Here is a 27,271-nt window from a genome sequence, read left to right on the forward strand (position 1 = left end):
AAAATTTATGAACACTTTTACATAGTTGGTGAGAGTGTAAATGAATTGTGGAAGACAGTATGGCAATGCCTCAAGGATCTAGAAATTGAAATTCCATTTGACCCAGCAACCCCATTACTGGGTATATACCCAAAGGACTATAAATCATTGTATTATAAAGATACATGCACACGTGTGTTCATCACGGCACTGTTTACAAAAGCAACGACCAGGAACCAACCCAAATGACCCTCAATGATTGACTGGACAAAGAAAATGTGGCACATAGACACCATGGTATACTATGAAGCCATAAAAAATGATGAGTTCATGTCCTTTGTAAGGATATGGATGAACTTGGAAACCATCATTCTCAGCAAACTGACACAAGAACAGAAAATCAAACACCACATGTTCTCACTCATAGGTGGGTGTTGAACAACGAGAACACATGGACACAGGTAGGGGAGCATCACACACCAGGATCCGTTGGCGGAAGGGCTAGGGGAGGGATACTGGGAATGAGGGAGGGGAGGGATAATGTGGGGAGAAATGTCAGGTATAGGTGATGGAATGGAGGCAACAAACCACCTTGCCATGAATGTACCTATGCAACAATGTTGCATGATTTGCACATGTACCCCAGAATCTAAAGTACAATACAAAAAATTATGAGATATCAATGAAGAGAAACGTCTAGAAGGTGCAGTGGAAGGTTTTTGTTTTTGCGGAAAAGTGGTGGAACAGATTTGGGATTTACAGCACAGTTTGGGGAAGAGTGACTAGAAGACAAAAACTGTATAGAAGGGCCTGGCTCTTGGTGACAGGTAAAAAGCCATGTGGAACATTGTTAGTTTAGTCCTGATCTTTTAGAGCAGAGGCTTCCCAACCCCCTGGGCTGCAGACTGGTGCCAGTCTGTGGCCTGCTGGGAACCATGTGGCAAAGCAGAAAGGGAGCGGCGGGAGAGCCAGTGAAGGTTGATCTGTATTTAAGCCACTCCCCATCGTTCACATTACTGCCTGAGCTCCACCTCCTATCAGATCAGCCTTGGCATTAGATTCTCATAGGAGCATAAACCCTGTTGCCAATTGCACATGCGGAGGATCTAGGTTGCATGCTCCTTATGAGAATCTAACTAATGCCTGATGATCTGGGGTGGAACAGTTTTATCCTGAAACCATCTCTCCCACACCATCTGTGGAAAAACTGTCTTCCACGGAACTGGTCCCTGGTGCCATAAATGATGGGACCACTGTTTCAGAGGAAATTGAATAGCTTGGACACAGCTGTATGGTCCAGAGGCTTCATATGGAGAAGTGACATTTCTGATAGGCCAGGTAGAGCTGCTGCTGCAGGAGCAGTAGAGCTGGATTTTGCCTTTTCATAGAGGCTTGTACTTCCCCCCTCCCCCCGCCAAGACAGAGTATTTCTCTGTCACCCAGGCTGGAGTGTGGTGGCGTGATGTCAGCTTACTGCAACCTCCGCCTCCCAGGTTCAAGCAATTCTCCTGTCTCAGCCTCCCGAGTAGCTGGCATTACAGGTGCATGCCACCACAGCCAGCTAATTTTTGTATTTTTAATAGAGACAGGGTTTCACCATGTTGACTAGTCTGGTCTAGAACTCCTGACCTGATGATCCACCTACCTCAGCCTCCCAAGGCGCTGCAGTTACAGAGGTGAGCCACCTCACTTTTGAGAATGTATCCTAAGGAATTAATCACAGCGGAACATTGATTTATGCATGAGGATATCCACCACCATCTTATTTTTAAGAACAAAATGTTGGGAATACTTTAAATGTCCAACAATAAAGAACTGGTTTAATCAAGTATGGCACATTCATTGCAGAATTCTGTGTAGACATTTAAAAATATGTAGAAGTGTATTTAATGACATGATGAGGCAATATGGCATATTGTTAAAAGAAAAAGCATATAATTATGTGTTGGTGAATGTAAATGACTAGTTAGTTCTCGAGTTGAACACTGGTTTCATGAGTGTGCATTATATTACTAAAATCACAAATAAAACGAGAGGCTCCTTGCTGAATGAAAGATGACTGTCATGATCTAAGAATTACGATTAATACATTTCCATCCAAGGTTCAGTTTTTTAAAAATGCATTTATGAAATAATGTAAACAGTGTTATTCTACTTTTTGTTAAAAATAGCATACGCCACTTTTCTTGTTCCTCATCTTCCAAGTCTTTGACCTTTTTATTTTTTGGCCTTTGGTCTTATTGATCATTCTCTGTATTATAGCTGAGTCTGAATGTATTTATCTACTGCTGCGTGACAAATTGCTCTCCTCCCTAAAACTTGGTGTCTTACAATGATAAACATTCATTATGTCATGGTTTCAACTGGTTAGCAATTTGGGAGCAGCTTAGCTGAGTGGATCCTGCCCAAGAGGTGTCAATCAGGATGTTGGCGGGGGCCACAGGCACCTGAAGGCTTGACTGAGGCTGGAAGAGCCACTTCTGAGATGGTGCACTCATAGGGCTGTTGGCAGGGGGCCTCAGTTTCTTACCATGTGAGCTACTTCATAAGCTCCCTCAATTGTCTTCAACGCATGGCAGCTAGCTTCGCCCAGAGTGACCAATCCAAGATAAAGAGCAAGGAGGAGCCTACAATGCCTTTTATGACCTAATTTCAGGAGTCACACATGAATACTTCTGATCCATTCTATTCATTAGAAGCTAGTCACTATGTTTGCTCAGGGGCAAAGAGATGAAGCTGCTGGGGGTTGGAAGTTGGGCAGGCAGGTGTTAAAGTAATAAGGCCTAGCGGGTATGAGTGGAGCAGTGACAGCTCTGTTATAGTCCCATCACTCACAAACTCTTGAAATATTAATCTGTCATTCCAATAAGAATTCATTTCTTACCTTTTCAGCGTGTGTAATAGATTGCCTTCCAAGTACAGTTCATATCCTCCTCATTCACCTTCCCACCAAATGTCCAGGTGCTCTCACCTAATTTATGTGTTCCTTTAATTATTTTAATTGCAGGTTTTTAATATTGACTAGCATCCACATGGTTCCTCCTATTTGGACTGTAAGATATTAGGTGGCTGACTGCATAGAATCCTGGAGAAGGGGGAAAAAAAAACAACCCTGGACTTCCTGCAAGCCATCCCTCCATCTGCTTTAGACGTTCTTTCAAAGCAATTTCACAAATGGACATTCAGGTTCAGCTTGCATACTTCAGCTGAAAGGGGCTCATCTTACCACCATGTGACGTATGTAGTAAAAGCTTTTGATTACAAAGATGATAATTTTAGAGACTTGGCATATCAAAAACAGCAAGCCTGTGAGACATATTAATACTCTATGGTAGCCTCATAATATGACTCAGAACAGCCTTTCATACTTGAGGTGAAATACTAGACTATTACTTTTAGTCTTTTCGGAAGCTCATCTCTGATGCATCAGTAAGTGCTTTTGGCAGGCAGTGATTACAGAGTACATATAGTTTCTCCTATTTCCCCAACTCTAGCGCCGAGTTAGGGGTGATGATAGGCCCTGGGTCAGTTTCCTCTTCCAAAAGACGGAAAAAAAAATAGGAAAAGATTCTCATTTCTGGATGCTGGCCCTGATTCTTCAGTGTATGAGTAGATGAGTCAGTACTATTTACCTAGGAGGTTTATAATGATTATTTCATGTTTTAAATTCAATCCTGATTTTCCTGCAAATGCAGCATTCAGAGGAAAAGAAAGAACTCAGCTGTCTGTACAAACATATGGAAATCAATGATAAATGGACAGAGACTGCAGAGTATATTTATTAACCAAGCTTGTATAAATCATAATTTTTCAACCATTTATTAAACTAATAGGATTGTTTTGAGAGCATCAAAGAATTCTTTATTAAGCAAATAATCATGTTTATCCACTCAGTTATGGGGAAAAGCAAATCATTCACACTGCATTTACTCTGCCTCATCAGATTTCATTTCTCTTAAATGTCAGCCGTTGATAATTTTTACCAAACAACCTGGGAAAAAGGTCCAAATTTCTACCAGCCTTCAGCCACCTCTCCAATTCAGGAAAAGGACTATTGCCTGCTTTTCAGATTTCCATTTCTTTCTCCCCCAACCGGGTAAATCGTCTAAGAGGCTTAAAATGGCTCTCCCATAATGAACTCAAATTTGGATAGTTGACAGCCTTGGCCAACTCTTTCTTGCTTCCTTCTTGATTCAGCCTTTGCCATCTCTTTAGTATATGACCACCCAGGCACATCTCAGTAGCCTACTCTGTTGGTTAGGCATGAGCCAGAGACCATCAGCACCCGGGACAATTCTGTCTCTACTCTTGTTCTCCATAGCACAGCCAGCTGGTGTGGGCTCAGCGAACACTGACGTGAATTTCCAGTGTAAACAGGGAGGGAGCACAATCAGGAAGTGGAATCTGCTGCCTGACGGAAGGGACGTGGTCAGATGTTATTTTGATTTTTAATATCAATGTTGTTCTGAAAACTAGTTTTATAAATCAGAATTTTATAAATAAAAATGTATTTTAACCATATTTAGCACATCCTGGGAGAGTTCCAGATTCCACTCAGTAGTAGTTATTGATAACTCTAAGGTCAGTCACTGGGCATAGTGAGAAATATGAAGATTTATTGATTTTCTCAGCACACATTTACAGTGTACTGGCAGTGTGCCCGACCCTGTTTGTGACACTGAGGATACAGAAATGAACAAGAAACACAAGGCTGCTGATCTCAGGAAGCTGCTATTCTAGTGGGAAAAGACAAATATTAAATATATAAATAAGTCTATAAAATGACTGACAACCAAGCAGCATGTGCATGTGTCACAAAGAAAATAAAAATAGAATAACTGGAAAGTGACTGGCAGCAGTGGTGAGGGGGGCGCTAATTTAGAGAACTGGGCGATGTAGGCATCTAGAAGGTGACATTTGACCTAACTTTGATGATGAGTGAAATAGGGCACATTCCTTTCCATGGAAGTTTACCGTCAAGAAAGATTATAAGACTGCTCTTAATGTGGTATATAACCCTAAGCATGTATCTATGAACTTTATGTTAAAAATGGCGTAGCCTCACACCTCAAGGAAAGAAGGTAATAACTATAGGTCCACTCGAATATAAATAAATAATTGAAGAAAGGCAATGAAGGGAGGGAGGGAAGAAGGAAGGAAGAAAAGGAAGGAAGGAAGGAAGGAAGGAAGGAAGGAAGGAAGGAAGGAAGGAAGGAAGGAAGGAAGGAAGGAAGAAAAGGAAGGAAGGAAGGAAGGAAGGAAGGAAGGAAGGAAGGAAGGAAGGAAGAAAAGGAAGGAAGGAAGGAAGGAAGGAAGGAAGGAAAGAGGGAGGGGAGAGAACAGACAAATCTTTCTGCAGAAGAATTTAAATGATATATGTGGATACTTCCCTCTCCTGGATCACAGGCTTAATTCCCTTTCTTTTCAGTGTTGTGTAGACTTAGTAGCTTGAGTATGCAAAGGGAAACAGAAATTTTACAATGGAGAAATGTCACAACTACCACCTTACCCAAGTGATCAAGATTAGCATCAAGGACAAGTCGTAGTGATATCACATACCCTCTGATATAATACAATAAGAACGGCACTTCATTTCTGTATGATTCATTCCCAAACCCCAGTCTGATCATGAGAAAACACTAGAAAGGCCCAAATTGGGAGACATTCCACAAAGGCCCAAATTGGGAGACATTCCTGACCAGTGTGTCAAGGCTATGAAAAACAATTAAAGACCATCACAGATTAAGGAAACTAAGAAAACATGTTAACCAAATTCAGTGTGGAAACCTGGATTGTATCCTGGAAAAAGAAAAGGACGTTAGTGGAAAAACTGGTGAAATCCAAATAAAGTCTGTAGTTTAATAGTGTACCAATGTTAAATGTTTAGTTTTGACATATTGCCATGGGTATGCAGGGTTAACATCAGGGACAGTGGGATGAGGGTACATGGAGGATCTCTGTACTCCCTTTGTAACTTATCTGTAAATCTGGTGTAAAGATGGTATTCTAGAATGGGAAAATGGCTTTTTAGTGGAATAAAGTATGAAGTAGATGCGGGGTATAGGCAAGAATTCCATTTTTATTTAGTAAAATCTTATGCCAAATAGCTATCACTTCCTTTATACTTCTGTTTAATCACTTTTGAATGATCTCCTCTACTTTTGCATTGTGCTGTCATTCCCTCATTAGACTGAGCTTTTCCCTTCTAATTTTTTTATTTTTATTTTTTGTAGAGATGGAGTCTTTCTAAGTTGCCCAGGCTGGTCTCATGTGATCTTCCCACCTAAGCCTCCCAAAGTGCTGGGATTACAGGCATGAGCCACCATGCCCAGCCCTGAGCTTTTTCTTCTTTTTTTTTCTTGTATTTTAGGTTCTGGGGTGCATGTGCAGATCATGCCAGATTGTTGCATAGGCACACACATGGCAGTGTAGTTTGCTGCCCCCATCCCCTGTCACCTACATCTGGCATTTCTCCCCATGTTAGCCCTCCCCGACCTCCCCACCCCCCAACTGTCCCTCCCTTGGCCCCCCACAATGGATCCCAGTGTGTGAAGCTCCCCTCCCTGTGTCCATGTGTTCTCATTGTTCAACACTCACCTATGAGTGAGAACATGTGGTGTTTGATTTTCTGTTCTTGTGTCAGTTTGCTGAGAATGATGGTTTCCAGGTTCATCCACGTCCCTACAAAGGACATAAACTCACTTTTTATGGCTGCATGGTATTCCATGTATATGTAATACCACATATGTGCCACATTCTCCTTGGCCAGTCTATCATCAATGGGCATTTGGGTTGGTTCCAGGTCTTTGCTGTTGTAAACAGTGCCACTATGAATATACTTGTGCATGTGTCTTTATAACGGAATGATTTATAATCCTTTGGGTATATACCCAGTAATGTGATTGCTGGGTCAAATGGAATTTCTATTTCTAGGTCCTCGAGGAAGCACCACACTGTCTTCCACAATGGTTGAACTAGTTTATGCTCCCATCAGCAGTGTCAAAGTGTTCTTGTTTCTCCACATCCTCTCCAGCATCTGTTGTCTCCAGATTTTTCAATGATTGCCATTCTAACTAGTTTGAGGGGTGGTATTTCAATGCGGTTTTGATTTGAATTTCTCTAATCGTCAGTGGTCATGAGGATTTTTTCATATGTTTGTTGGCCTCATATATGTCTTCTTTTGAAAAGTGTCTGTTCATATCCTTTGCCCACTTTTGGATGGGTTTGTTTGTTTGTTTTTTGTAAATCTGTTTCAGTTCTTTGTAGATTCTGGATATTAGCCCTTGGTCAGATGGGTAGATCGCAAATTTTTTTTCCCATTCTGTTGGTTTCCAGTTCAATCTAATGATTGTTTCTTTTGCTGTACAGAAGCTCTGGAGTTTAATTATGTCCCATTTGTCTATTTTGGCCTTTGTTGCCAATGCTTTTGGTGTTTTAATCATGAAGTTCTTGCCTTGCCTATGTCCTGAATGGTTTTGCCTAGGTTTTCTTCTAGGGTTTTGATGGTGTTAGGTCTTATGTTTAAGTCTTTAATCCATATGGAGTTAATTTTAGTGTAAGGTGTCAGGAAGGGGTCCAGTTTCCACTTTCTGTACATGGCTAGCCAGTTTTGCCAACACCATTTATTAAACAAGGAATCCTTTCCCCATTGCTTGTTTTTGTGAGGTTTGTCAAAGATCAGATGGTTGTAGATGTGTGGCATTGCCTCTGAGGCCTCTGTTCTGTTCCATTGGTCTATATCTCTGTTTTGATACCAGTACCCTGCTGTTTTGATTGCTGTAGCCTTGTAGCATAGTTTGAAATCAGGTAGTACGATGCCTTCAGCTTTGTCCTTTTTGCTTAGGATTGTCTTGGCTATGCAGGCTCTCTTTTGGTTCCATATGATGTTTAAGGTGTTTTTTCCAGTTCTGTGAAGAAGGTCTTTGGTGGCTTGATGGGGATAGCATTGAATCTATAAATTACTTTTGGCAGTATGGCCATTTTCACGATATTGATTCTACCTAACCATGAGCATGGAATGTTTCTCCAGCTGTTTGTGCCCTCTCTTATTTCTTTGATCAGTGGTTTGTAGTTCTCCTTGAAGAGGTCCTTTACATCCTTTGTTACTTGTATTCCTAGGTATTTTATTATCTTCGTAGCAATTGTGAATGGGAGTTTGCTCATCATCTGGCTCTCTGTTAGTCTGTTATTGGTGTATAGAAATGCTTGTGATTTCTGCACATTGATTTTGTATTCTGAGACTTTGCTGAAGTTGCTTATCAGTTTCAGGAGATTTGGGGCTGAGATGATAGTGTCTTCTAAATATACAATCATGTCATCTGCAAATAGACAATTTGACGTCCTTCTTTCCTAATTGAATACCCTTTACTTTTTTTCTTGCCTAATTGCTCTGGTCAGAATTTCTGATACTATATCGAATAGGAGTGGTGAGAGAGGGCATCCTTGTCTAGTGCCAGATTTCAAAGGGAATGCTTCTAGTTTTTTGCTGATTCAGTATATTGGCTGTAGGTTTGTTATAAATAGCTTTTATTGTTTTGAGATATGTTCCAGTGATACCTAGTTTATTGAGAGTTTTTAGCATAAAGGGCTGTTGAATTTTGTGGAAGGTGTTCTCTGCGTCATCTGAGATAATCATGTGGTTTTTGTTTTTGGTTCTGTTTATGTGGTGTATTACGTTTACAGACTTGCATATATTGACCCAGCCTTGCATCCCGGGGATGAAGCCTACTTGATCATGATGGATAAGCTTTTTGATGTGCTGTTGCAATCAGTTTGCCAGTATTTTATTGAAGATCTTTTGCATCTATGTTCATCACAGATATTGGCCTGAAGTTTTCTTTTTTCATTGAGTATCTGCCAGGTTTTGGTATCAGGATGTTGCTGGTCTCATAAAAAGACTTGGGAAGGATTCCCTCTTTCTGGATGGTTTGGAATAGTTTTAGAAGGAATGGACCAGCTCCTCTTTGTATATCTGGCAGAATTCAGCTGTGAACCCATCTGGACCTGGACTTCTTTTTGTTGGTGGGCTATTAATTGCTGTCTCAACTTCAGCCCTTGTTATTGGTCTGTTCAAGGTTTCAACTTCTTCCTGGTTTAGGCTTGGGAGGGTGCAAGTGTCCAGGAATTTATCCATTTCTTCCAGGTTTACTGGTTTATGTGCATAGAGTTGTTTGTAGTAATTGATAGTAGTTTGTATTTCCATGGAATTGGTGGTGATATCCCCTTTTTTGTTTTTATTGCATATATTTGATTATTCTCCCTTTGCTTTTTTATTAATCTGACTAGTGGTCTATTTTGTTGATCTCTTCAAAAAACCAGATCCTAGATTTATTAATTTTTTGAAGGGTTTTTTTGTGTGTCTATGTCCTTCAGTTCTGCTCTGATCTTAGTTATTTCTTGTCTTCTGCTAGCTTTTGAGCTTTTTAAAATCTTGCTCCTCTAGCTCTTTCAATTTTGATGATAGGGTGTCGATTTTAGATCTTTCCTCACTTCTCTGGTGGGCATTTATTGCTATAAATTTTCCTCTAGACACCACTTTAAACGTGTCCCAGAGATTCTGGTACATTATACCTTCATTCTCGTTGGTTTCAAAGAACATTTTTATTTCTGCCTTCATTTATTTGTTTATCCAGTTGATATTCAGGAACAGCTTGTTCAGTTTCCACAAGTTGTGCAGATCTGAGTTAGTTTCTTAATTCTGAATTCTAATTTGGTTGCCCTGTGGTCTGAGAGACTATTATGATTTCCGTTCTTTTGCATTTGCTGAGGAGTGATTTACTTCCAATTATGTGGTCAATTTTAGAGGAGGTGCAATGTGATGCTGAGAAGAATGTATATTCTGTGTATTTGGGTTGGAGATTTCTGTAGATGTGTGTTAGGTCCACTTGGTCCAGATCTGAGTTCAAGTCCTGGTTATCCTTGTTAATATTCTGTCTCATTGACCTAACATTGACAGTGGAGCGTTAAAGTCTCCCACTATTATTGTATGGGAGTCTAAGACTCTTTGTAGGTCTTTAAGAACTTGTTTTATGTACCTACATGCTCCTGCATTGGATGGGTATATATTTAGGATTGTTAGCTCTTCTTGATGCACTGATCCTTTTACCATTATGTTATGCCCTTCTTTGTCTCTTTTGATCTTTGTTGGTTTAAAGTCCATTTTATCAGAGAATAGGATTGCAACTCCTGCTTTTTTTTGCTCTCCATTTGCTTGATAAATCTTCCTCTGTCCCTTTATTTTGAATCTGTGTGTGTCCTTGAACATGACATGGGTTTTCTGAATATAGCACACCGATGGGTCTTGACTTTTTATCCAATTTGCCAGTCTGTGTCTTTTGGTTGGGGCATTTCGTCCATTTCCATCTAAGATTAATATTGTTATGTATGAATTTGATCCTGCCATTTTGATACTAGCTGGATGTTTTGCCTGTTAGTTGACACGTTTTTTTCATTGTGTCAATGGTCTTTACCATTTGGTACATTTTTGGAGTGGCTGGTACTGGTTGTTCCTTTCCTTGTTGAGCACTTCTTTCAGGAGCTCTTGTAGGGCAGGCCTGGTCGTGACAAAATCTTACAGCAATTGCTTGTCTGTAAAGGATTTTCTTTCTCCTCAGTTATGAAGCTTAGTGTGGCTGGATATGAAATTCTAGGTTGAAAGTTGCTTTCTTTAAGGATGTTGAATATTGGCCCCCACTCTCTTCTAGCTTGTAGGGTTGCTGCTGAGAGATCCGTTGTGGGACTGATGGGCTTCCCTTTGTGGGTAAACCAACCTTTATCTCTGGCTGCCCTTAGCATTTTTCCTTTTATTTCAACCCTGGTGAATCTGACAATTATGTTCCTTGGGGTTGCTCTTCTTGGGGAATATCTTTGTGGTGTTTTCTGTATTTCCTGGACTTCAGTGTTGGCCTGCCTTGCTGGATTGGGGAAGTTTTCTCGGATAATATCCTGAAGAGTGTTTTCCAGCTTGGATTCATTCTCTCCGTCACATTCAGGTACACCTATCAAATGTAGATTGGGTCTTTTCACATTATGCCATATTTCTTGGAGGCTTTGTTCATTTCTTTTCACTCTTTTTTCTCTATTCTTGCCTTCTCTTTTTATTTCAGTGGGTTGATCTTTAATCTCTGATATCCTTTCTTCTACTTGGTCGATTCAGCTATTGAAGCTTGTGTATGCTTCAGGAAGTTCTCGTGCTTTGTTTTTCAGCTCCATCAGGTTGTTTATATTCTTCTCTAAGCTGTTTTTTCTAATTAGCATCTCATCTAACCTTTCTTCTAGGTTCTTAGTTTCTTTGCATTGGGTTGGTATACGTTCTTTTAGCTCTGAGAGGTTTGTTATTACCTACCTTCTGAAGCCTGTTTCTGTTAATTCATCAGATTCATTCTCCATCCATCTTTAATTCTTAGCTGGTGAGGAGTTGTGATCCTTTGGAGGAGAAGAGGCTTTCTGGTTTTTGGTGTTTTCATTTTTTTTGCACTGGTTTCTTCCCATCTTAGTGCCTTTATCTACCTGTGATCTTTGTAGTTGGTGACTTTCAGGTGGGGTCTCTGAGTGGATGTTCTTTTTGTTGATGTTGAAGTGATTTCTTTCTGTTTCTTAGTTTTCCTTCTAACAGTCAGGCCCCTCTGCTGCAGGACTGCTGGAGGTCCACTCCAGACCCTGTTTGCCTGGGGATCACCTGTGGGGGGCTGCAGAACAGTAAAGGTTGCTGCCAGTTTCTTCTTCTGTTATCTTCATCCCAGAAGGGTACCCACCTGATGTCAGCTTGAGCTCTCCTTTATGAGGTGTCTCTTTGGGTATACAAGGGTCTGGGTGCTGCCTGAGGAGATGGTCTTTCCCTTGTAGGAGCTCAAGTGCTGTGTTGGGAGCTCCATTTTTCCATGCAGAGCTGCTGGGCAGGTCCCTTTAAGTCTGCTGCAATGGAACTCATAACTGCCTCTTTTTCCAGGTGTTCTGATATAGAAAGTTGGCTTTATTTACAAGTTCCTGACATGCTGCTGCCTTTTTTCAGTGATGCCCTGCCCCACATGGAGTAGTCTAGTCACAGTATGCCAGCAGAAGTGTTGCTGAGCTGCCAAAGGCTCTGCCCAGCTGCTGTGTGAACTGCCTTGGTATTGGTGGACTGCCTCAGTAGGAGCAGATGCCTTTCCCCCAACTGAGCTGGACTGTCTTGGGTCCAGCTGCACTTGCTGCGAAACTCTCAATCCAAAGCGTTTCAGATTGCTTGTTTTGTGGGGGTCACACCCGCAGAGCCAGATCGCCTGGCTCCCTGTCTCAGCCCCTTCCCTTTCAGTAGAATGGGCTGTTCTATCTCCCAGGCATTCCAGGCACCAGTTGAAACGGCTGCCAAAATTTGTGTGAGTTTCCGTGCGCCAACCCGTGGCACTAGCCTTGCTGAAAACTTGTGGTGCTTTTTGGCCCAGGAATCTCCTGGTCTGTTGGCAGTGAGAACTTGTTTGGAAATGTGGTGAGCACTCACCCTCTGCATTGTTCTTGCTGGGAACTGGACTCTGGAGCTGTTCTTATTTGGCCATCTTGGCTGTTTCCCGTCCCTGAGCTTTTTAAGGGCAAGAAGCCACACCTACTTAGCATTTAACATGGTGTCTGGTGCAACATAGGTCCACAGAAATTTGCTTAATGAATGAATGAAAGGAGCAAAATATAAGGTAGTTTCAGGTCTTGAAAGTGAGTGCAAGTCACACAACTTAATTTGGAAAGCAGTGGGGAGTTGCTTGAGATTGTTGGGCAGAAGAATGGTATTATCAGAGTTGAGCTTAAGGAAGATTCATGTCACGGCTCTGTATGACATGGAGTGTGGGGAAAGACACTAGCTAATATCAGGAAAACCATATAAGAGACTTACTGCATTGCTACTGGCTAGTCTTGTTAGAGGGAAAGGGTTTGGGAGAAAGAGATTGTGAAGCAATGTGAAGAATCCACTCACACTGTTTTCTAAAGTCTTGCAGCGAACTTCTTCTATTTTTCTCTCTGTCTAAATAACTATAGAATGTCTACTGGGCCATTGTAGGGAGCTGAGCCCTGTGCATGTGTGAGAGGAAGTCTTGGAAAACACAGATTCATCTAGAGGAGGCTTACTCATTTATTTTGCACAGATTGGTTGTTGCCTTGGGTGACCTTATTTGTTAGGATCAATAATACCAGGTGCTATAACAAACAACAATAAAATTTCACAAGTGAGTTTTGTGAAAACACATTGAAGCCCGCCATCAATGGACTGGAGGGTAGGTGTGGGCCACAGCCTGCTCTAAGCAGTCATTCAGGAACACAATGACTCTACCCTCCACAGCTCTTCATGCCAGAACCATAAAATAAAGAAGGAGAAAGAGTGTGGAGGTAGCAGTGCTGCTCTTTACTGCCTCAGCTTGGAGGTGACACATATCTTTTCCGGTTATATCCCATTGCCCAAAACCAGTTACACGGCCAGACCAAAACCCAGGAGAGTTAGAAAATAAAATGTAGCAGCATTCCCAGGAAGAGGCAGAGAACTTAGATATTGGGGGCTTCTAGCAGTGTGTCATAGTTTTTATTTTATTTTTTCCTTAAGTAGATTGTTGAGTTTTGTTGTTGTTGTTTGCCTACAGGGGCTTCCTTCGACTACACTGTAAGCCCCTTGAGAGCAGGGACTGCATCTCATACTTCTTTAAGTTCCATTACCGGGACTTACATGGCAGCCAACCTTAAAGTGGCTCCCAACGTTTCCCACCTCCTGTATTCATACTTGTGTGTGGTACTCTTCCATACTGTACAGACCTGGCCTGTATAAGCAACAGGATGGTGAGGGAAGGATAGTGTGCAACTTCCAAGGCTCGGCCATATACATCACTGTGGCTCCTGCCTTGTGTTCTCCTGGATCACATGCTCAGGAGGAAGCTGGCTGCCATGTTGTAATGTCACATATCCAGTCTTACGAAGATGTCCATCTGGCAAGAGATTGAGACCTCCTGCCAGTAACCAACACTAAGTTTCCAAGTCTGTAAATAAGCCACTTTGAGTCAATCTTCCTTCCATCCACGGTTGCACTTGAGAGTTGTCAAAGCATTTTTATTACAAGACTCACATCCATCCATTCATTGATCAAATATCTTTCCTTTGTTCCTCTGAAGATGTGGCTGCATAACTATCTTAAAGACGTCACTCAAGGAAGAGGTGGTAAATTGGATCATTTCCACATGCCAGCTTCCAATGGTTGGTAGGAATAGCCAGTGTTGTTTCCAAGTCTCTGAGTTTGTTTTCAAGAATAAGGGATAGAAACCTTATCCATCAGTAATGCTTGCCAGGGACATGGAAGCGTGGAGCAGTGGCTTGGGACTTGTATATTTGCTGTCTGCAGTCTAGGTATTCTGACTGTTGTTTTTCAAGCCTATATCCTCAGTTAAGAGCCCATAGGCTGGTAAGTACCATCTGGCCTTGGTAGGGGCCCCAGAGTTACAGATTTGACAAATAGCATAAGGGGAAAGTTGAAGCCAGATGCTTTCTGGGCATAAGCTGATTAGTAAATCTGCTCTGATTTATTGTCTACCATGTGACTTATACTATTAAGAATTCAAATTGGTTGCTGAGAATCATCTTTCCCGGCTCTTGTAGAAGACCTCACTTCTCAGCTCTACCCTCATGGTCTTGTGATTTTATTTTTCTAGCATTAGAGTTAAGGGGAAAAATATTTGTTAGGTAATTACTAAAGTTGAAAAGAGGCAAGAGATACATTCCACCCTATCAGGGCTCATTTATATTCTGAACGGAGTCTGGTGGCCTATGTTTGCTAAATGCATAAATTTTCAGGTACTTGCAAAATGCCAGGGTGATAAATCTTTTTAAAAAACAAAGCTTATTTATTTTTCCTGAAAATAAAGTGGCTCTTTGTTTCATGGAAAAATAGAGACAAGCTCAAAGAAAAAAACAGAAAACCAACTATCCACCCTTGATTCCACCTGTCAGACCAACCACTGTTTTAAATGTGCAAGGCAGAAAACACATATACCTGAGATATATACAATCTTATTCTGATTTCCTCAGTTATTAGCATAACAAAAAAGTATTTCCTGCATTATTACTAACTTTTTGCATATGTAATTTAGGATTTTTACTTATTTTATTATATCCATTTATCAAAATTTACTGATCCGTTTCCCTAATGTGAAGTTATTTTCATGGAGGGAAGGAAGGTGCTACATTACTATAAATCTTCAAATAATTAAAGATGCTAGTATTCAAGAGAGAGATTATTCATCGACTCACGTAATCTTAAACTTGCAAGACCAGTGGATTGCAGTGCTTTTATCTCACAGAAAAGGAAAATGAGGCACCGTTTCCTAACTTGTTCAGGATGACCCAGCCAGTCAACGGCAGAACGAGGTTTGTAGCCCCATGCTTCTAGCAATTACAGAAATATCAGAAGGAGAAAGCACTTTTCTTTAGCAGATATTCAGCATGAAGCCTAACCTTGAAGCCATTGCTACCATAGGCATGGTTCAATTAGAAATCAAAGTTGGAGCTTCTCAGCCTGCCTGTTCAGATGAATGAGGGCTTGTCCGTAGGAAGAGTCTGAGGCACATGTAGAGCAGCATAAAGCTTACCTGGGAGTCCTGTCTGTAAACACGGGATCTAGCTGTGCTTTTGCCTGACTGTGGTTTAAACAAATGTAGCCTAAGAAGGTCTACGTCCTTTAATCTCAACGTTCTCACTTTTCAGTGAGGGACTGCATTAATTGATATTTTTATGTTCTAACATTTTAGTGTCTAAGCCTACTCCTTTTTGTCAATTTCTAACTCAGTGAACATGGAGGGGAGTTAGTATGAAGACTTCAGAGTTTACTAATGGGATGAGAGTCTTAAACCACTGCTTAGGTGTGTTGGTGAATGAATTGAATGAGAATATACAGAATCCATAGCTATTTGCTTGAATAAAATATTTCTATCGCCACCACAGAGTTCATCTTACTTCCCTATATGGAGGTGGTAGATCAACTACTTGAGGTTACCTCAACTTTGAGGTCACAACTAGCAAGTAAATTGTGGAGCAATCTGTGGGAATGACTGACTATAACAAAGCTTTGTTCAGCTTTCTCCATTGTTCAACTCTGCCTGATGCTTTTAGCTTCATTGGGAGTTGCCTTTGATGTTGCAGTTTCTCATGCGTTTGACTTAAACACATTCTACGGGGCAGTGCTTTGCAAAAACAGATGCATGTGTTTTGGGGACTTGTGAACTCTTAGGTACTGTAATAGCAGCATAGTTTTCTTTGCTACTCCACGTGTTCCACAGGCTGACTCTTTTTTCACTGATTCTTTGAAATAGTTTCTTGGACTGATGTGACCACCTTTAAGAAGAAAGGGGCTGGGTGCGGTGGCTCATGCCTATAATCCCAGCACTTTGGGAGGCTGAGGTGGGTGGATCACGAGGTCAAGAGATCGAGACCATCCTGGTCAACAAGGTGAAATCCTATCTCTACTAAAAATACAAAAATTAGCTGGGCATGGTGGTGCGCACCTGTAGTCCCAGCTACTTGGGAGGCTGAGGCAGGAGAATTGCTTGAACCCAGGAGGCGGAGGTTGTGGTGAACCAAGATCCTGCCATTACACTTCAGTCTGGGTAATGACAGCTAAACTCCGTCGCAAAAAAAAGAGGAATAAAGGGGTACTGACTGATGTTGATAATATTAGCTATTAAAGCTATTTGTAGCTTTGATGTAATTTCTTTGGACTATAAATTCCAACCCCCCTTTTCATTCCTATTGGTAGTTAGTTGCATATTTCTGAGACTTCCTGTTATATCCCCATTAAAAAAAAAAGCTGGCGTGGCAGGGATGGAGTGGAAGGGAGGTAACTCTGCAGCTAAAATCCTACCTATTCACCCTTAATTTTAATCCTAGAAAGATGAAGGAGATAATATTGGAAGAACAACTGGGGATTTCTGTGATATGGGGTATTCTGTGAAAGTACACCTCATATTCTATGTGGTATCCTGTCCATTGTTAGGTTCTTTCATTCATCCAGTAAATGTTTACTGAGCCTCTAGGATGTGTCAGATGATGTTTTCAGCTTTCAGCAGGGAAAATGCAAAGTGCACAGGAGTTCTTGAATAGCTCTGCTCCTCACATTTGCTCAGGCCAAAAACCAAAGAGTCAGCTTTAACCCTTCCAGCTTTCTCCCTTGCTTTACTTCTAAACTGTCAGAAAATCCCATTGACTCTTCCTCCAGCTATTTCCAGACTGACATTTGATCATTTGTTCTCCTATTGCTACCATCCTGGGTAAAACCACCACCACTGCAATAATGACATCACCTCCGACTGCTTCTTCCCTTGTTTACTGGCCCAGTTTAGGGGATGCATCCCGACTCCTTCCTCTGCCTGGAATACTTTTCTCAAGACAATACACTTGGCTGACTTCCTTCAAATTGTTTCTTCAAAATTCATGTTCTTGATAAGGTCTACCTGGACTACGCTATTTTATCCTGTGAACAGAGTTTCTGCCCAGTGTTTCCTATTTCTTTTACCTCTACTTTTAATTTTCTTTCTTTCTTTCTTTCTTTTTTTTGAGACGGAGTTTCATTCTTGTTGCCCAGGCTGGAGTGCAATGGCGCCATCTTGGTTCAGGGCAACCTCTGCCTCCTGGGTTCAAGCAATTCTGCCTCAGCTTCCCAAGTAGCTGGGATCACAGGCATGCGCCGCCATGCCCAGCTAATTTTGTATTTTTAATAGAGATGGGGTTTCTCCACATTGGCCATGTTGGCCTCAAACTCCCAACCTCAGGTGATCTGCCTGCCTCAGCCTTCTACTTTTTTCTTTATTGCATGAAACTTGTCCCTTTCTAACATCATAATCTTTAATTATTTATATATTTTTAATTATCTGCTTCCTGACACCCATGCAAGATCCACCAGGACAGAGATCTCGGTCTGTCTTATTTACTCCTGTTCTCAAGTGCCCAGAACAGTGCCTGGCCAGTAGTGAGTGATTATATAAAGATTTCCTAGATGTAAGGCTTTATGATCATCTTTAAATCGATTGCATGTGTGGATGCAGATTTTATCACATAGGCAACCAGTTCTGAAACTACTACATTACGTTTACATGATTGATTTGGGGATTTAATTAAAGAAAACACGTGAAATTGTAACAATGTGACTTCTTGGATGGTTTCTTGACCCATGTCCTGGTATGCCTAAAAATTCTTCTTCCAAAGATCTGTTCTGAAAAAAGAAAATTGGGGAAGCAAAAAACTATTGAGAGTGTCTTTCTTAGCAAGAAGGCAAGAGAGCAAGTGATAATGAAGCTGGTAACTAAAGTTGTTCTGTTAATAATAATGCTCATACTCACAATTATTGTGTGTGGAACTTTTCATTTGAAAGTTTCAAAGTGCTTTGTAAACTCTAATTAGTGACCTTTCACAATACCCTAGTGAGACAGGTAAGTATTACTCTACCCATTTTATATCTTTAGATAAAAGTTTCTAAAGGTCATATAGCAAGTTTATATTAGAAACTAAAGCAATCCTTGGAATCTCCCACCCCTTGAATTCTAGTGTGTCTCCTGGTGCCTATAGGTGTATGAGATCTTTTCTGCCAGCATAAGTTTATGACCCATGGGAATCTGGGACTGATGCATTCATTGTTCAGGATGTCATGGAGAAATACAATATTCTATGGTGGCCTCAGAGGAGTTTCTGAAACTAATTTCAGACTTACTGTTTTTAACAGAAATTTTCACAACTGATAATATTCCCTTTGCCATTCAATTCACATATTTGTCTTTCCTTTTGTGAGTCTACATTATATTGGCCCCGTTCAACCGATTTCTTCTCCAGCTTTACATTAAGGATTTCTGTTCTTGTCCCAGCTGTCAAAATCACTAGAGACCCAAGCAAGTCTCTAAGCTTCCCAAATCTCAGTTTCTTCATCCATAAAATGAGCATGATTAAGCATCTCCATGTTTCCTTTAAGTAATAAAAGAACATAATTCAATATAGAAAAATCCTTTGAGAGAATTTCTTCAGGGCAGTCTGCATGTTGAAAGCATATAAGGCAAACAGTTATTATGCCTTGCCAATGGGGAAGAGGGCCTCTAAATGCTCTGTTATTAAAAATGGTCTGGAATAGATTTGGGGTCAGTGTCTGTTTGATTCTGGGGCTCTCTTAATGATAATTACAAGCTTTTATTTTCTTGTGCACAGGTTAAAAAAAGCAAGGTGGGTCCCTAGTTCTCTCACTGGGGCTTTATGAAAGGAGTCCCCTTCTCGGGAAAGGCTCTTCCTCCTGGACTTCACTGATTTCTGTCTCTGCCTCTTTAGGAACCTCTTTGTCTCTCCTGGGGAGTGTCAGTTCACATCTTAATCACTTTGTGTATTTAATCTCATTAGAGATAATCCCATTTGCCCGAGTGTCAGTATCTTTCCTTGGTAAAGAAGAAGGAATTCCTATCACTTGATTTGGAAACCCAATCCAGATTGAGTTATAAATAGAGCAGTCATAGCTGAGTTCTTTTGACTTTTGATGCAGGCATTGAAATAGACGAGAGGTGGGTTCTTCAAACTTGTCACACTAAATCCCTATCAATCTTGGCTTTAGACAGAAAGGACATAATCTTCCTTTATGCAGTAAAGCAAACATTTTGTTCAATGACAAAATATATATATATATAAAATGACTTGAATAAATTAATCTTGTAATTATGTCCTCTTATGATTACCCGATTATCCTAATTTTATTTGTGGGGGTAAAAGTACTCATAATAAACAAACAAAAGAACTATAGACACACACACATGCACGTACACACACACATACACATATACACACACACACATACACACACAGACACACACAGACACACCTACACACACGCGCACACATACATACACATATACACATACATGCACATACACACACATACACACATACACACACATACACATACACACATACACACACATACACACATACACACATACACACACATACACACATACACACACATACACATACATACATACACATACACACATACACATATACACACATACACACATACACATACATACACACAGACACACAGACACACACATACACACATACACACACAGACACACATACACACACACACACACACACACACACATGACTTCCCTCCCCTCGTTTTAGCTTGAACACTTGCCTTGTGGTGATTCTCGTCAATCAGTTCTGAGACTGTAAAATTCCAGTTCATTCAAGCAACCATGTTTGGTGATTGAGAGCTTGGTCAAGGAGGCCCAGGATAGATCAAATGTGAAGCTTGATGATGTGAGCAGTGATCAGATTTTGCAGGAAGTGCCAATCCACATGGCCCCCTGTTAGTCATAATATACATTGCATTAAATGTGTGGGGAAAAAAAACTCCTATGGAAACCCCATCTCCCTCTGCCGTTCCCCTTTCCCATATGCAACAAATTCAAGCCCTCATATTCTTAAAGTAGGGGTGGAGAACAGCAGTTATTCTCATCTGATGGTCTGAAAGAAGAAAAGATGTTGGTACCACTCACTGACTGGCTAATGAATAATCAGATTTCACAGCATGAGTGCTGGGCTGGTAATTTGGTTGCACGCCATGCTCCAAACCCATGGAATAATGCTTCATTAATGTGAAGACCTGTATAATCAAACAATTAGCAGTCTCTCTGCAACGAAAGCAGCTTTTCATCAGCATATATACTTTGTCAAAAGATGAGTCCCAAATCAGTGGATCTAATAGCCACTAGACTTATACTAACTCACTGCAACCATGACATGGAGGGTTGACATTGGTGCTTTTCACCCTTACCTTGAGCTTAGGATCTGTTGGCAACTTGAGCTTAGCATTGCTGAATGGTAGCAAACATCAGTAGGAAATATGGGATTAGGAGTATGCCTTCTAATTTTATTTATATAATCTGCTGCTTTATAGTTTCTTTTTTTTTTTTTTTTTTTTTTGAGACGGAGTTTCACTCTTGTTACCTGGGCTGGAGTGCAATGGCATGATCTCAGCTCACTGCAACCTCTGCCTCCTGGGTTCAGGCAATTCTCCTGCCTCAGCCTCCCAAGTAGCCGGGATTACAGGCACCCGCCACCATGCCCAGCTAATTTTTTTGTATTTTTAGTAGAGACGGTGTTTCACCATTTTGACCAGGATGGTCTCGATCTCTTGACCTCGTGATCCACCCACCTCGGCCTCCCAAAGTGCTGGGATTACAGGCTTGAGCCACCACGCCCGGCCCTAGTTTCTATGTTTATCCCCATTTTGTGTTCCTCAGAATTAAGAAGCTCGGAAAGATACTATGAATTACCGTGGGGAAGGAGAAATTTTGATCCTTTTCTTAGTTTGCTTATTCACATCAATGATTTGTGTCATCTTTATTCTAATACCACCGATTAGCCTCTCTGGAGACTTTGGCTCAGTAACCATGGAGAGAGGGTGCTGTTTTATGGCAAGACCTCTCATTTGCTTTGTTAACTAATTCACATTAAATGAATGCCCAGCAGGGTGGCCCATAGGACCAGGAGGCAGAGACCTTGGGTTCCTGGTACCCTATGATTTCAAGACTCTTTCGACTCCCTAAACAAGCCCTAAATATATTAGGTTACTTTCAACTTAGCACTTAATGGCAAGAAGGTGATAAGTATTAATTCCGTACTTTTTAAAAAAATAAAATGTAAATTATCAACAAACTTCAGTGGATTTGTGCCTGCTTTATGATTCATTTGGCTATTCTAAATGAGGGTAGCAATTTTTTTCCTGTGTTTAGGATGTAGCATATATTTAGGCTTTGCAGGTCAGGAGGAGAATCAAAGATGTTTGTATGTACTCATATAACAACTGTTTTGCTTGTGTTCCTTTCAAAAACATGTCACGAGCTAAATTGGGCCAGTAAGTCCTTGTTTACCAACACTTGGTCTGAATAGCAGGCTTTTAAAAATCTTTCTTGCAGTGGCTCATGCCTGTAATCCCAGCAATTTGGGAGGCTGAGACAGGAGGATTACTGAAGATCAGGAGTTCGAGACCTACCTACCTAGGCAATAAAGCAAGAACCCATCTCTAAAAAAATGGAAAAATTAGCTGGGTATGGTGGCATGTGCTTGTAGTTCTAGCTACTCAGAAGGCTGAGCCAGGAGAATCACTTAAGCCCAGGAATTCAAGACTGCAGTGAGCCATGATTGTGCCGCTATACTCCAGACTGGGTAATAGAGAGAGAGACTGTCACAAAAAATAAAAATGAAAACCATCAAAAAAAAATCGTTCTCTGTGGTTGTGCACAGTAGCCTCTGTTTATCTGCTACAGTTTGGATATGGTTCGTCCCCACCAAATCTCTTGAAGGGGACCCTGGTGGGGGATGTTTGGGTCATGGGGCCGATTTCTCATGAACAGACGAGTGCCCACCCTCGGAGGTGAGTTCTTACTCTGCTATTTGTCCCTAGAGCTGGTTGCTAAAAAGAGCCCAGCACCTCTTCCCTCTCTCTTGCTTCCTCTCTCACCACGTGGTTCTGGCTCCCACAGCCTTCTGCTGTGAGTAGAAACAGTCTGAGGCCCTCGTCAGATGCCCAGTCTTGAACCTTGCAGCCAGCAGAATCTTGAGTCAAATAAATCTTCCTTCATTATAATTACCCAGGCTCAGGTATTCCTTTACAGCAACATAAAATGAACTAAGACAATATCTTAGTTTCTTTTTGTACATGGTTGTTATTCTGTTAGAAATAATGAAAATTTTCCAAATGTGTGTTTGAGCAGTAGAAATTGTTAGCAATCAATAAAAATGTATGGTATGGCTCTAATTCATTGTGGAGACAGGTAAAAAATGAATAAACCTGAAATACTCCTTTACTGTCTTCTTGTTGACTGAGAATGGTGGTGAAGCAAGATACTCAGTTTACCTGGGCTATTTGTGTTGATGAATTTCAGGTCAACTGATAGAGCATGACCCTGACAGTGTCACAGTTAGGGGTGTGATCTCAGGATAGGTGTAATGGTTTCATACAGAGGGAAAACACTGTTGCATGGCACAAACTGTATCTCTGCTCAAGTCAGTTCTCAAAAAGTCTGGCCAGATTGTCAAAGAAAGTATGATTGAACTAAGGACAACAGGCACCAATCCCAGAAAGAGCATACCCCACGTGACTGAAATCTCAGGTCAGACTCTAGATTTGAATATAAAAACAATTATTTGCAAACACAGTTTCCAGCCAGAAGGAGCAAGAGTTCTAAGGGCAAGTCATGTCCTGTTCTCATACCTTCACTGACAGGTTACCTATGTGGTAAATCAGAGAAATACATCAGATGTCCTATTTCTGTATTCCAGCAAGGCGTTAGATAACATCCTTCACAAGATCTTTGCTGACAAGGTAGGATAATATGTATTAGAAGCTAACAATACATATTTTTGGATTGACTGGTAGAATGCCAGGCTCCAAAATAGAGATTTCTAGTGACTGACTATTCATTGGATGTTGTTCTTCACTCCATTGCCTTCCACATTTTCATTCAGATGTGCATGAAGACACAGAAGGTCTTACTGTCAGGTCTGCAGATAAGGAGAGGCCTGAAGAGCTCACAAGTTCGATGGATAACTGAGAATCAACAAAATCTCTATGACTTACCATCACTGTCAGTGAACAACAACAAAATACAATTTAAATTGGGGTAAATGTACAATTTGTCATTAGAGTTTTTTAAGAAACACAGAAATAATAGTTGCATACGCCCTGAGTGGAAAAGTCCTTCCTTAGCAAAAGCAGAAATGAAAACTCGATTTCAGTTTTCAATAGGTTCAGTGGGTCCATGAGGTAAGCAACATGACCTGTGACTGTGATTTTCTAACCAAGTTCACTTAGAGTCCCAATTTTATTGTTTCATTCAGAGCATATTTAGATGGCATGGTAAAAGGGAAATAGATGAAATAAAAGTATGTTTAATAAGGAAACACTGCAAAGTGGGGGTGCAAAAGCTTAATTACTATGTTGAATGAAGGACTGTAGAAGAAATGATGCCTCTTCTCTCAGATTTCTGGGCTCCACCACAGACTTGCTGAATCAAAATTCCCGAGTGGTGCCAGGGGATCTGCAGTTCTGAAAACCTCTCCAGATCGTGTTGACGAGAAGCCAGATTTGGGAGGCCGAATCTTCATGAATGGAAAAATCTATTAAACTAAATGAAATAACCAATTAACAACTGAGATCTGTAGTAACTTTCTCACTTTTCTTCTGTTTGTTTTGGAATCTTAACTCTGGCCTGTGGCTTGTTTGTTTAGGAACAAGGAAGCATTTCTGATCTTTCTCTGTAAAGGCCAGTTAATTTTACTTGCTGTTATGCTCACACTATATCCCTAATTCTAGTTACTTTGGAAAAAACGTGTAGCTGGCTGGGTGTGGTGGCTCACGCCTATAATCCCAGCATTTTGGGAGGCTGAGGTGGGTGGCCTGTTTGAGCCCAGGAGTTCAAGACCAACCTGGACAACATGGCGAAACCCTGTCTTCACAAAAAAGACAAAAAAATCATCCGGTCATGGTGGTACCAACTGAGGTGGGGAGAGTCACTTACGCCTGGGAGGTCAAGGCTGCAGGGAGCTGTGACTGAGCCACCGCTCTCCAGCCTGGGTGACAGAGTGAGTTCCTGTCAAAAAAAAAAAAAAAAAAAAGGAAGAAAAGAAAAGATATGTATACGGGAATTATCGAGTCTAAGATTTGGACAAATCAAAGTAACCCTATCGATTTCTCCTTTGAACCTATCAGTTTCTTTTGAAATGGGAGAATATGCTGTTACGTTCTCGCACAGATGGCTGATCGGAAGTAATACAGGAAGCGGGACGGACGTAGAGAGACACAGTGTTGGAGGACTTGACCTCACCATTTTTTATTGCTATGAATATGCACAAGCATACCCCACACATGGTATCTGTACTATTACATCAACTTCTCCTATGGAAACACTCTTTCTAGTGGTCACTCAAGCTCAAAATCTAAGACTTCTTTCTTTTTTCTTCTTCCTCACCTCTCGATATTTACAATTTCTAATGATTTGACTTTCAAAATGTGTTAATTCATCTTTTCCCTTTCTGCTCTCGTTTTGACCCTGGTAAAAGTCTAGTGGATCGTTATGTTAGACTGCAGCCCCTGAATTCTCCTTCTTCTGTTTCCACGGTGGCCTGATTCATCCAGTAACATGGTCCTGCTGTTGTATCAAAAACTTAGATGGTGAAGTCCGAGCACCTCAGCCTGCATGAAGGTTCCAAACTTTTGCTCATTAATTTATTCAGTAGTAACTCATGGAGCCGCTACTTTTGGCGGCATTGGGGTAACAGAGATGAAAAAGCAATTTTACATCTCACCACACTGACCCCATGTTCTTGCTCTAAGAGTTTGCCAGTGCTGGGTTCTCTCTTACCTCCCAGGCTTTGACTGTCAAATACTATCGCTCCAAGTCTAGTCCTTTATGATTCTTCCCTGCTCTCAACACTGAGAGAGAACCGACTCGTCTTTGAATGCCCACAATGCAGTATTTGTGGCAGTTATCACTGTTGTTTAGTAGTTTGGATGTGCACACATCGATTTACCGCTGAAATGCAGTCACCATGAAGAGTGGGAACTCGGTGTTATCTCTCCACTGCCTCTAGAATACAGTCTAGCACCTAAGACATGCTCAATAAATATTTGTGGGAAAAATGAATGATTCACTGACGTTAAAGGCAGAAGTGTTTGGCTTATGGTGATATATAGCAACCATGCAAAAAAGAAATAAACACCGAAACCCTTCATAGTTTAAATAAATGTATGCCAGAGGTTTTGCTAAGATCAGCATGCTTGCTGAGGTCACATCCTCATTGAGGGATTACTCTTCTCCTTTTCTCCTCCTGATAAACACAGCTGGCTCCTTATGGTGCCAGTGGTTGCTTTCTAGAAAGGCTGGACTTGGACGTCTCAGTAGGCTTCTGCTTCCTGCACACTTCAATAGGCAGAGAGTGCATGTGGGTCTGTTCACAGTCCGTGGAATGGCTGAGGCCCTTCATTTTCCACCCCACCATGGGGGCTATTTGAATGTATCAGACTTGACTACAGTACAAAGGCATGGAGAGGTTTGCATTGGAGAAAGGCAAACAATGTAAAGTGGACACTGGGCATTTTGGGTTCTTTATGCTCAGGCTCCAGTCCCCTGCCATGTTATTGCTTCCCTTTTTCTGTTCCCCCAGATTCCTGAGCATCCCTCATCCAAAACAATTAGATGGCTTTTTTGTTTCTATCTCCTTACTGGTATGCTGTTTTGAGAAAGACAGTTTCTGCTCTCAGTTGTATTTTTGCTACTCAATCTATAGAACGTGTTCTTTCACAATTACAAGTAAATAGAAGAAAGACTGGGACTCTGGAAAATCCTAAAGTATTAAAGGACTTGGGGCTTGTCTGTTGACCTTATCATTTTTAAACCAAGCTTGGTAACCCAGTAGTCCAATCACCTGAGCTCTCTTGAAATTGAAATAGAATAAAGTAGAAGTATCAGCATATTCCCACCTATAGAAAGGGTGTGGTGGTGGGTGCCTGTAGTCCCAGCTACTCGGGAGGCTGAGGCAGGAGAATCACTTGAACCTGGAAGGTGGAGGCTGCAGTGAGCTGAGATCACACCACTGCCCTCCTGCCCAGGTGACAGTGCGAGACTCCATCTCAAAAGAAAAGGGGGGGGGGTGATAAGTATTGTTTTGTGAATTGTTTCGGTTGTGTGTTTCTGCACGTGTGTCTTGGGTTGTGATATAAAATGTTCTTCTTATACTATTAGAGACACTTCTTTGACTCTGCTGAGTCTCGGGCTCCTTATCTTCTAGCTAATAGGGAAAAGGGAAGTTGAATGAGAATATCAGCACATTTTTGCAGTCTCCTTGAATCCCTTCTAGGTGGGCTTCTTACTGGGCTCAGACTAAGACCTAGATTTTTGACACATTGTTGCTAGTCATTTCTAGCTTCTAGTTTGCAATGCAAATGCTGTAGCTAAAGAAAGTGGCTCACACCTGTAATCCCAGCATTTGGGGAGGCTGAGGTGGGAGAATCGCTTGAGCCTGAGAGTTAAAGACAAGCCTGGGCAACACTGGGAGACCCCGTCTCTTAAAAAAAAATTAGCCAGGCTTGGTGGTATATACCTGTAGTACCAGCTACTCAGGAGGCTGAGGTAGGAAGATCACTTGAACCCAGGAGGTTCAGGGCTGGGCGCGGTGGCTCAAGCCTGTAATCCCAGCACTTTGGGAGGCCAAGGCAGGTGGATCACGAGGTCAACAGATTGAGACCATCCTGGTC

This window comes from Callithrix jacchus, chromosome 4, assembly GCF_049354715.1.
Source record: "Callithrix jacchus isolate 240 chromosome 4, calJac240_pri, whole genome shotgun sequence".
In the NCBI taxonomy this organism is placed as follows: Eukaryota; Metazoa; Chordata; class Mammalia; order Primates; family Cebidae; genus Callithrix; species Callithrix jacchus.